Source organism: Lactuca saligna, chromosome 5, assembly GCF_052625555.1.
Source record: "Lactuca saligna cultivar CGN05327 chromosome 5, ASM5262555v1, whole genome shotgun sequence".
NCBI classification, from domain to species: Eukaryota; Viridiplantae; Streptophyta; class Magnoliopsida; order Asterales; family Asteraceae; genus Lactuca; species Lactuca saligna.
In genome coordinates this window covers 185,228,953-185,241,730 of record NC_136421.1, presented here as the reverse complement: position 1 = coordinate 185,241,730, position 12,778 = coordinate 185,228,953, and the positions used below count along the sequence as shown (strand labels likewise).

General features: G+C 39.7%; 1 non-coding gene across 1 annotated transcript; it reads right to left on the bottom strand.

The window, feature by feature from the left end:
* Positions 1-1,713: 1,713 nt before the first annotated feature.
* Positions 1,714-1,820, bottom strand: LOC144999004 (small nucleolar RNA R71). The gene has a single exon (XR_013660532.1). It is a non-coding gene; the product is annotated as a small nucleolar RNA R71 (small nucleolar RNA).
* Positions 1,821-12,778: the final 10,958 nt, after the last annotated feature.

The following is a 12,778-nucleotide window of genomic DNA, read 5'->3' as shown; positions in this document are numbered from 1 at the left end:
GATTTGGTGATTTTATTAAATTAAGTTTGTTAAAGAACCTTATGCATTGATGACAACTATTTTCTGTTAATTGGAAGGTGATTAAGCTGCATGAACATCTCTTGATTATTAACCTCATATGTATTGTGAACACTTGATCATATGCTTAAGAGTAATGAATATGAAATTAAGATTAATTAGAGAATAGGTAAGTTAATGTGTGAGCTTGTTTGAGAAACCAACAAACAAGAGGTTAGTTGAAATATCAACGTGATTAACCAATTACAAATCTTATTTAATCCAAACAATTGAACTAGGGAATTAGTTAGTTTAAACAATTGGCTACTACTTGAATTAATTAATTGTCTAAGGGTTAGGAGTAATGAACATGAACCTAACCATTATAGTTGGTAACCAATAATAATTAATTTATCATTAAAATAACCATAGGAGTGAATTAGTTGAACCTAAACAGAAACCCTTTAATAAATTTGGTGAATTTGTCATTTGTTTTAATTGTTAGTTAGTTAATTGTTTTAATTGCTATGTTTAAGTTTCTAGTCTTGAAAAACTAGAGAAAAACCCTTTTACTTTTATTATTTGCTTAGTTAAAATTAGTTATTAGATCAATTTCCGTTCCCTGAGTTTGATACCCTACTTACCCAACTATACCACTAAAAGACAGGTTCACTTCCTTTGTATGCTTAATTTATTAATAAAAAGTAGGATTAAAACTAGTTGGTTTTACACACATCAAGTTTTTGGCACCATTGCCGGGGAACGGTTCTAAATAATTTATCTAATTTCTAATTTTTTCGACCCTTTGTGTGAGTTTACTGGCACAAAGTTAATTTATTTCACATTAGTAATTAGTAGTTAGGTTTTAGGATCTAAATTAGTTTTTATTTTAAGTTTAGATTTCTTTCAAAATAACATTGCTACTCGTCGAGTGCATTCGCACCTACTCGGCGAGTACAACATAGTTTCAGCCTTTATTTGTCGTTTTTTTACTACATTTTTTTGTTTTTTTTACGTTGTTATCTTGCTTATTTCAGGACTTTCATGACCAGAGGATCAAACACCCTGCTGGTACCCCCGTTTGAAGATCCCGAATCCGCTTTGAGAAGAAACAAAGGAAAAGACGTGGAAAGCTCGAATACACCAAGGACGTCACCTTTGTCCAATTTGAAGACTGTTTTTGGCAGGAAGAAGAGCAGTAAATCAGGAGCATCCAACGTATCTTTGGTAAGAGAAGACCCGATCAAGGAAGACACCGAGTACGAGACCGAAGAAGAAGAAGAACCCATGTACGAGCACGACTCCGATTCCGGCGATGAGTTAGCTCATACCATGGCTAACATTGATGAAATCCCCATGGGAGAATGGAAGAAGAAGCTCCGCAATGACACCGGCCCGGGACTTGTGCAGCCCGCAATTCCCGCTACTGCTACTTTTGAGCTAAAGGGCCACATACTCGCCCAACTCAAGGAAATTCCTTTCTATGGAAAAGACCACGAAGATGCCTACAAGAATTTGGATGAAGTTAATGATGTAGCTGATTACTTCAATGTTCCAAATGTGCCTCGCGAGACTCAGCTACTTCGTATGCTTCCAGTGACATTCAAAGGTGCTGCAAAAGACTGGCTCAAATCACTTCCCCCCGGATCAGTCACCACATGGGCCAAGATGAAAGAAGAATTCATTGACCACTTTTGCCCACCTTCCAAGATAGCCAAACTGAAGAAAGCAATAGCTAACTTTGAACAACAAGCTGGAGAGTCATTATATGAAGCTTGGGAGAGGTACAAGAGCTTACTAAGAAACTGCCCACATCATGACCTAAATAGCCAGCAAGAAGTCTCCATTTTCTATGATGGAGTCAATGTCACAACTAGGCAGCTACTTGACTCGCAAGGCCCGCTCACCAAGAAGCCACCCCCGGTGATCAAGGAATTAATTGAAGAATTCTCTAAGCACTCTAGAGAATACCACAACCCAAGAAACGATGTTACTAGGGGAGCCGCATATGCAGCTACTGAAGACTTATCCGCGGTCATGGCTATGCTAAAAACCATGGATAGGAGGATGGATAAAATGGATCAAAGAATCCATGCTATTCGGGTGGGTTGTGAATATTGCAATGGACCTCATCTTACTAGAGACTGCGACTTGGATGAAAATGGAAACAAAAAGGTGCAAGTATGTTACTCAAGTGGAGACCAATATGATGAAGACTGGCGAAAACCAAAGAAAGAGTGGCTCCCGTATGAAGAGTACAAGAAGGCTAAGGAGGAGAAGTACAAGCAGAAAGGAAGAGGTTTTTACCAAAAGAAGGAGCCGGCACAAGAAAGAAAACCAAGTTTGGAAGAGATGCTTACCAAATTTGTAGCTGCTTCAGAAAAAAAACATAGTGATCATGATGCTGCCATTCAAGAAACAAGAAACATCCTTAGAAACCAGCAAGCATCCATTCACAACATAGAAACGCAGCTGGGGCAACTTGCTCAACAAATAAACCAAAGATCACCGGGCGAACTCCCTAGTAAAACCGAAAATAACCCACGAGGCGCGCACATAAATATAGTTACAACAAGAAGTGGGAAAATAATTACCCCTCTGGACCCTATTCAGAAAGAAGCACCTAAAGAATCACAGAGGAAAGAGGCAGAAAATCAAGCAGAAGATCAAAACTTTCAATCTGACAGCCCTACTCGCCGAGTACCAAACATGGACTCGGCGAGTACAATGCCAAAACCGAAAGAACAGGTCCCTAAAAATCCGTATCAACCTCCAATGCCATACCCAACCCGCACTAAGAAGGAGAAGCAGGAAGAGGAGTACCAAAAGTTCCTAGATCATATCAAGACTCTTCAAATCAACACACCATTCATTGAAGCTGTCGTCCAAATGCCCAAATATACCAAGTTCCTTAAGGAACTTCTTACTAATAGAAGGAAGATGGAAGAAGTGAAGAAGGTGGTCCTAAATGAAAACTATTCAGCTGCTATGCTAAATAAGCTACCAAAGAAGAAAGGTAACCCGGGGAGCTTAACACTACCTTGCCAATTTGGCAACTTAGCTACAATTCACGCCTTAGCTGATTCGGGAGCAAGTGTGAACTTAATGCCATATTCGTTATTCAAGAAGCTGGATCTCCCGGAACCAAGGCCAATTCGCATGGCAATCCATTTAGCAAACAAGACAGCCACTTTCCCAAGGGGCATATGTGAAGACTTGCTGGTCAAGGTGGACAAATTCGTCTTTCCCGCTGACTTTATCATTCTAGATATGGAGGCAGATCCTCAAGTCCCGATCATCCTCGGAAGACCCTTCCTCAACACTACGAGTGCTATAGTAGATATGTGGGATTCAAAGCTTACCTTGCGGGTAGGTGATGATTCTATAACTTTTGGGGTTGATCAAGCTATGAAGTATTCAAGGAACAATGATGACACAGCTTTCTCAATCGACATGCTAGACGAACTATTGGAGGAGTGCATAGGTGAAGATTCCAGCGAGTCCACAAGTGTTGATGAAGAATTTGATGCAGAAAAAGACTTAAGGGAGATCGAAAGGCTGCTGGAAGAAGCTAAATATGAAGAAATAATCAAGCAATCTGAGAGCCCTACTCCCCGAGTAGGGACAATCTACTCACCGAGTTCCTCCTTTGAAAAGGAGGAATTCGTCAATTCAGCCACCAACTTGTCGAGTACCCTACCTGCACTCGGCGACTCCAGCAGTTAGAACCAAAAATCTAAGCTTAAAACATTACCTGAACATGAGTATGCTTTCCTTGAAGAGGGCAACCAAAAGCCAGTGATTATAGCCTTTGACCTGTCCAAATATGAAAAGGAAGAGCTCGTACAAGTGTTGAAGAAACGGAAACGTGCCATAGCTTGGAGCATCACCGTCATCAAGGGAATAAGCCCATCTTATTGCTCTCACAAGATCAATCTGGAAGAAGGAGTGAAGCCGGTTGTGCAGCACCAAAGAAGATTGAACCCGAACATGCAAGAAGTAGTCAAGAAGGAAGTGGTCAAACTCTTAGATGCGGGAATTATCTATTCCATTTCCGACAGTCCGTGGATGAGTCCGGTCCAAGTGGTGTCCAAGAAAGGAGGGATACCGATCATAACCAACGAGAAGAACGAGCTAATCCCGACATGAACGGTAACCGGTTGGAGAGTGTGCATCGATTATCGAAAGTTAAACGATGCCACTCGAAAAGACCATTTTCCCTTACCTTTTATTGATCAAATGTTAGAAAGGTTATCGGGCCATAGTTACTATTGCTTTCTAGACGGATTCTCAGGTTATTTTCAAATACCCATAGACCCAATGGACCAAGAAAAGACCACATTTACTTGCCCAAGTGGGACTTTTGCTTATAGGCGCATGCCCTTTGGGCTATGCAATGCACCCGCAACTTTTCAAAGGTGCATGACAGCCATATTCCACGACATGGTGGAAAAATTCATGGAAGTCTTTATGGACGACTTCTATTTTTGGATCTTCTTTCCATGATTGTCTCACAAACCTTGACTTAATGCTTGCTCGGTGTGAAAAAACCGACTTGGTCCTCAACTGGGAGAAATGTCACTTTATGGTCAAAGAGGGTATAGTGTTGGGCCACAAAGTTTCCAAAAAGGGAATTGAAGTGGATCGGGCAAAGATTGACACCATTGCCAAATTACCCCCACCAACTAATGTGAAGGGCATTAGAAGTTTTCTAGGACACGCGGGTTTTTACCGGTGTTTCATAAAAGATTTTTCCAAAATAACTAGACCTTTGACACAATTATTATTAAAAGATGCACCATTTAATTTTACTAAAGAGTGTTTAGAGGCATTTGAATTTTTAAAGGAAAAATTAATTAATACCCCAATCATTGTTGCACCAAATTGGAGTTTACCCTTTGAAATTATGTGTGATGCTAGTGATTTTGCATTAGGAGCTGTCCTTGGTCAAAGGGTTGATAAGCACTTTCGACCCATATATTATGCTAGCAAGACTCTAAATCCATCCCAAGAAAATTACACCACCACGGAAAAAGAACTATTAGCTGTGGTGTATGCTTTTGATAAATTCCGTCCATATTTAGTTTTATCAAAAACAACCGTTTTTACCGACCACTCTGCTATAAAGTATTTGTTTGCCAAACAGGATGCCAAGCCAAGACTGATAAGATGGGTGCTACTTCTTTAAGAATTTGACATAGAGATACAAGACAAAAAGGGAATGGAGAATGTAGCAGCTGACCATTTGTCAAGACTTGAAAACCTGCAATTGCACGAAGATAGAGTTGGCAATGATTTTCCGAACGATTATATTATGGTGGCCTCGGGGAGAAGAACCATGGTTTGAAAATATAGCTAATTACTTAGCTAGCAATTACATCCCAAAATTTCTCACAAGTCAACAAAAGAAGAAATTCTTTTCTGAGATAAAATACTACTTTTGGGATGAACCGTATCTTTTCCGAAGCTGCACGGATGGGATCATACGAAGATGCGTGTTCGGGAGTGAAAGTTGGAAGATATTAGAGCATTCCCATAGCGGGCCCATGGGTGGACATCACGGAGCACATTACACGGAAAAAAGATCTTTGACATTGGGTTTTATTGGCCCACAATTTTTAAAGATGCAGCCTAATTTGTCAAAGAGTGTGATGCTTGTCAAAGAGTGGGAAACATTTCATCTCGAAATGAAATGCCACAACATAGTATCCAAGTGTGCGAGGTATTCGATATGTGGGGGATCGACTTCATGGGACCATTTCCCATGTCTAGAGGCAACAAATACATCTTGGTGGCGGTGAATTATGTATCCAAATGGGCGGAGGCACAAGCGTTACCAACTAATGACGGTCGGGTAGTGGTGCGGTTTTTGAAGAAATTATTTTCATGATTTGGAGTCCCGAAAGCTTTTATAAGTGATCGAGGAACACATTTTGCCAATGATCAACTAGAGAAGGTGCTAAGGAAATATGGGGTAACCCATAAATTTTCTACATCCTACCATCCGCAAACTAGTGGACAAACCGAAGTCACGAATCAAGCTTTGAAGCGAATCTTGGAGAAATCGGTGGGGAGCAATCGTAAGGAATGGTCGGATAAGCTAGATGATGCACTTTGGGCTTCCGTACAACTTTCAAAATGCCTATTGGTACTACACCATATAGATTAGTGTATGGAAAGCAATGTCATTTGCTGGTGGAGATAGAGCATAAGGCGTTTTGGGCCTTAAAGATGTGTAACTTCAACACGGAGCAACTCAAGAGCAACCGGTTAATGCAAATGAATGCCCTTGAAGAGCTTAGAAGTGATGCATACTCGATTTCGTTGATCTATAAAGAGAAGACCAAGATGTGGCATGACAAGAGGATTAAAGAAAACAAATAATTCCATGAAGGCCAAAAAGTGTTGCTCTTTAATTCACGGCTAAAGCTTTTCTCGGGGAAACTCAGGTCTAGATGGGATGGTCCTTTTCTGGTGAAGAAGGTGTTTCCACATGGTGCTATAGAGCTATTGTCAAGAGATGGCACACCTTTCAAAGTCAATGGACATCAAGTCAAGATGTATGAAGAAGGAGTCCCCAGGAATGAAGGAATGGAAGAATTGCTGTTGCTGGAAGGAATTGCAACCACGTAGAAGGGGAGGAGTCCAGTTAATGACTCCTTAAAAAGAAGCGCTTCTCGGGAGGTAACCCGAGCTTCAAGTTTGCATTTTTCTTTTCCTTTACTTTATTTTTATTTTTATCATTTTCCTTCATCTTCTTTTAAGAATATAGTTGCTTGAGGGCAAGAAATGCCTAGAGTGTGGGGTGGATGGTTAAAAACAAGAAAATGCATTAATTTTTTCCAACGCATTAATTTTTCCAAAACATTAAAAAAATTTCAATCTGCAAGGGTTACTCGCCGAGTAGGCACGCATACTCGGCGAGTACCTGCCCAATTAAACCCAACAAACGCATATTTGGAGTTCTACTCGGCGAGTAGCCAATTTACACAGGTGGTTTATAATCTATAAAAAAAGGTTTTTCACCCATTTAATCCCCACACTCGTCGTGCACAGCAACCTTCAAGCCCCCTCTGCGATTTTTCTTTAACTTCCACTCAATCTTCGTCTTTCCAAGGAAAAGGTAAGATCTTTTTACTTTAAACTCATCAAAGATTCAATCTTTATCAATGAATTGCCCCTATTTTGCTTAAATTCGGATTTGAGGGGTTTCCTCAAATTCTAGGGTTCTAATGTTGCCATGAATTAGGCAATGTCAGAAGGAATTTCTGTTAGATCCATGGTATATTAACTTAATACAACAAACCCCTGTGAAAGATTAGGAGTTTTGGGCACCCTATATATGAACGATGCAATTCAATCCCGAAGTTCATCCTACTCGCCGAGTAGATGCTTCGGACTCGGCGAGTAGGCAGCTTATGCAGCCTTGTTATTTGATTTTAATTGCAGGGTTTTGCTTGTTTATGTTTTCTTTATGTTGTTTTGCAGATACCATGTTCAGGATAGGGCAATCTTTGAGAGGGGGAAGCCAAGGTGAAATCCCGTGGCTCTCGTTCCGACAAATCGCGTCCAAATCATCACAAGCCCGAACCAAGAACAAACTAGAGGCGCTGAAACAGAAGGAGATTCATTTGCCTAACGTTGTGGATTGGGATTGGTTAGGAAAAGTGGGTTTGGAAGAGGAGCTCACTCCTTATTTGGTGAAGGACTGCAACTTGGGGGATAGTACCATCATCTGTGATGGTTGGCTGCAATTGTTCAAGATACAGGAACCGGTGTATGCTGAGCTGTGTTGGGAATTCTTTGCTACCATCTCATTCCGAGGTGGTAGTGAGTATTATAACCCCAACGTTATTACTTTTTCTCTTGGTGGGGAGCTGTGGTAGTGCTGCATGGCGGAATTCTCTTGGAGGTTGGGGGTTTATGACCAAAGCACCATGCTTAATGAGGACTTTGAAGCATTTATGGAGAGCTGCCACAAGGATCTTCCTGAGGGAGTGGTGGCCTCTACCTGGTGGAACACTATTGCCAACCGGGTGTATATTCCTTCTACCGCCCAGGAGGGTCATATTCGCTCACCAGTCCATCGCCTTATCCACCACTTCATGGCTAGCGCTATCAACATGCGAAAGGATTGGGACAAGGTCCCAACCCTTGATATTTTCTATCTTTGGAGTATTATTACTCCTGATGTTTTCTGCAATCTCCCCTATTGCATCGCCAAATTTCTAGCTGAAGGGGCGATTAAGGAAAAAGTTAACTCCAAGATTAATGGAGGCATGTTTGATACGAGGCTTGCCATGTCGTTTGGGGTTTTAGACTTACAAGAAGCGAGGGCACTCACGGTCATTTACCCTCCACCGTTCAACACTGCTTTATACAGGAGGGCACGGATCGTTGAGAAGTTTGGTGATTCCTTTTCCATTCCACATGCGGACGAGTCGGCAATCCCCGAGGAGCCGGGAAGATGGGTACAGCAATGTAGTGAGCGGGTACAGGAAGACCCACCGGTTATTCTGGTGGTGGAGGATAATGATGGTTGGAATCAAGTGGAGTATTGGCGCTACTTGGACGATATCGGACGAGGGATTAATTATAACAACCAATCGTTCGAGTACCTTTTTGAGCAAATGAAAATTGCGCCAAGACCCGGTCCGGGATACCCCTACATTATGAATTGGGAAGAGAGAATGATGCGGGGTGATGGAGGAGGAGGAAGTGGAGCTGGAGGGGAAGATATGGAATAAGAAGAAGAATGAATACTTTTTTTTAATGGTTTGTGGTGTTTTGTTTTGGATAACTGTAAACTTGGATAATTTTTATTTTTGTTAGGATGATTATTACTTTCACTTTTAGTTGTTTATTTTTAGGGATGGAAGATTAGGAAGCATACTAAATTGTTGAGGGTCAAGTAAGGAATGAGAGAAGTTCAAGGAAAAAATTATACGAAGTCTTGTCCTTAGGATTGAGTCCGTTTGAGTCGAGAGTCATGAAGAGTGTTGCTGCTGAAGGATTTAGAGAAAGGGTCAGTGAAATGTCCAATTTCAAAACCTGAGTCCAAAGGAAAAAGAGATGGATTAGTTTTGTAAATGCAGTGCCTACTCGCCGAGTGCACAAAATCTACTCGGCTAGTACATGAGGGTATTACACGCATGGTTCCAAGCTGAGAGCTACTCGCCGAGTACACGACACTACTCGCCGAGTAGACTTGCAATTTTCAAGTTTCAAGCTGTTTTGAGCACTTTCGCTGCAGCATTTATCCACTTTTTGTGAAGAATTTTTACTGGGAATTTTCTAAGACACTTGTTCCGCGACATTTTGAAGCTGTCAACCACACGAGATGTTTGACACCCAAGGCATGGATGAGTTGTTCCTATGTCTAAAGTCAATTGAAGATGGAGCTGAAGAGAAGAGTATCAACCTTATCGACTGCTACCCCAGGGGAGTTTGTTCCATTTCTCTCTATATTTGCATTTTTATTATACAATGAGGCATTGCATAAAATAAGTGTGGGGTAGGGGGTTGGTCACATATTAGAAAAGTTAGAATCTTAATTTAGGCTAATTTTTAAAATTGTTGCATGCCAAAAAGGAAAATTACTTAGGAATTAATTTAGAAAATTTTGGTAAAAGCAATTAGGGTTCCATGTTAGAATTGTGTTGATAATTGCATGAAAACCCAAATGTTTAGTTGAGTCTATATACGTTCTAGTGCATTTGTGGCTTCCTTATTCCAGTGAAATCATGAGACAAAAACACAACATCGCTCAGCCTGAGGGATGCAATATGTTTAGCATCGTGTACCAGAAATGTATCCAGGAAAATTATTATCGCTAACCAATAAAGGTTGAAGTTGAGCGCCCCTGCTTAAGCATGTAGGGATTTGAGTGAAAAAAAAGTGAGGAACATGTAAAAAAAGAAGAGAGAATTACAAGAGAAGTTGAAGAATTTTTGGAGCATTAAAGTCAAAAATTAAATATGAAGATCAAAAATTCCAAAAGTGAAGATACCAAAAATCAAACAACAAAGGTGGTGAATTCAAAGAGATCAAAGATCAAATGTCAAAGAAATAGAGAATTTCAAAGAGCTCCAATGTGGCATTGAAAAGTTGTAATTTTCTAGATTATGTATGCTTGGGTTGCTCAACCAAAAATACCTTGAGGTTAGGAGGTTTTCTGAGGATGGATTCGGAGGGATGCATAAAATGAGCATAGTTCGGGGTGAGTGGGAGAATGTTTATGAGAATTGTGAGTATTTGGAGTATGGGGGTATTTAGGACAATTTTAGACACAAATGCATGCGTTGCGGTCTTGGCATAATGGTTGGGTTAGATTGGAGTTGTCATATGTGGTTCTAATATGTTAAAATTCAGTTTTGCTTAGGGGCAAGCAAAAGTCAAGTGTGGGGTATTTTGATATGTGCATAATTAGTTAATTATTTAGCATACATTTTTATTCATTTTAAACTAATTATGTGTATAATGTGGACAAAAGGTACTTAATAATGCTTAATTTTTTTTTTCAGTCCATAAGACATGCTTGGGAGTAAAAAGGAACAAAGGGAAGCAATTAAAGACCAAAGAGTGAAGAATGAAGGACAAAAGCAGTCCTACTCAGCGAGTTCTCGAGCATACTCAGTGAGTATAAGAGAAGATTCCAGAAGATAAGTTAAGACTCATGATTTAAGACGGATAACTAGCACCTACTCGGCGAGTTGGGTCTGCTACTCGCCGAGTACACCCTGTTTTGGGATAATTATAAATACCAAACCATTATCCGATTGAAAAAGACTTTTGGCGATTTTGAGAGCTGAACCTGCAACAAAGAATCCCTGGAGGAGCTAAGGAACCCTAATCTTCAACCCTTGGAAGAATCAAGGCAATTAGGTTAATCATTCCACTTAGCTTTAGGAATTTAAGATGTTTAGCTTAGTTAAATCTGCTATTGAGTGTGTTTTTTATCATGACTATGAACTAAATTCGTTTAGTTTCTGTTGGGGAAGACTAATTTGCTCCTATGATTATAATATACTTTTTGATTGATTGTGATTTGGTGATTTTATTAAATTAAGTTTGTTAAAGAACCTTATGCATTGATGATAACTATTTTCTGTTAATTGGAAGGTAATTAAGCTGCATGAACATCTCTTGATTATTAACCTCATATGTATTGTGAACACTTGATCATATGCTTAAGAGTAATGAATATGAAATTAAGATTAATTAGAGAATAGGTAAGTTAATGTGTGAGCTTGTTTGAGAAACCAACAAACAAGAGGTTAATTGAAATATCAACTTGATTAACCAATTACAAATCTTATTTAATCCAAAAAATTGAACTAGGGAATTAGTTAGTTTAAACAATTGGCCACTGCTTGAATTAATTAATTTTCTAAGGGTTAGGAGTAATGAACATGAACCTAACCACTATAGTTGGTAACCAATAATAATTAATTTATCATTAAAATAACCATAAGAGTGAATTAGTTGAACCTAAACAGAAACCTTTTAATAAATTTGGTGAATTTGTCATTTGTTTTAATTGTTAGTTAGTTAATTGTTTTAATTGCTATGTTTAAGTTTCTAGTCTTGAAAAACTAGAGAAAAACCCTTTTACTTTTATTATTTGCTTAGTTAAAATTAGTTATTAGATCAATTTTTGTTCCCTGAGTTCGATACCCTACTTACCCAACTATACCACTAAAAGATAGGTTCACTGCCTTTGTGTGCTTAGTTTATTAATAAAAAGTAGGATTAAAACTAGTAAGTTTTACACACATCAATATGCCTCTCGACAATTGAAAAAGCACGAGAAGAACTACCCCACTCATGATCTGGAGTTGGCAGCGGTAGTATTCACTCTAAAGATATGGAGGTATTACCTATATGGCACAACGTGCAAACTTTTCACTGATCATAAGAGTCTCCAATATCTCATTAATCAGAAGGAATTAAACATGAGGCAACAACGCTGGCTAGAGTCACTGAAGGACTACAACAGTGAGATACTTTACCACCCTGGTAAAACAAATGTTGTAACTGATGCTCTAAGTCGAAAAGTCAACCTTGAAAGAAAAAGGCCAAGAGCGTTGAGAATAGAAGTTGTCTCGAGTATTGTGGAAAGTATCAAGAAAGCTCAGGAAGAAGCTTCAGAGAAAAATGACCGAAAGGAAGAACGTTTAGGCAAAACGTTAGTGTTCGGTACAAACAATCAAGGATTACAGGTATTCCAAGATAGGATTTGGGTACCTAAGACAGGAGGAGTAAGAAACCTTCTAATGGAAGAAGCCCACAAGACCATGTACTCGATTCATCCCGCTAGCACTAAAATGTATAGGGATCTAAAACCCTACTACTGGTGGCCGACGATGAAGCTAGATGTTGCAAAGTATGTGGTCGAGTGTGTAACTTGTGCAAGGGTTAAGGCACACCATCAGAAACCGTACGAGAGTTTAGAACCTTTACCTGTACCCATGGGTAAATGAGAAGACATCACAATGGATTTTGTGACTAAACTACTCAGGACGAAGAACGGGGACGACATGATTTGGGTAGTCATGGATCATTTCACTAAGAGTGCACACTTCATAGCAGCCAATGAGAAATGGTCTATGGATAAGCTCACAAATGCCTACATGAAGGAAGTGGTAAGACTTCATGGTGTTCCTTTAACGATTGTATCAGATCGTGATAGTCGTTTCATGTCAAGGTTTTAGAGAAGTCTACAAGAGGAATTAGGAACAACATTGTGTTTGAGTACAGCTTACAATCCGCAGACTGATGG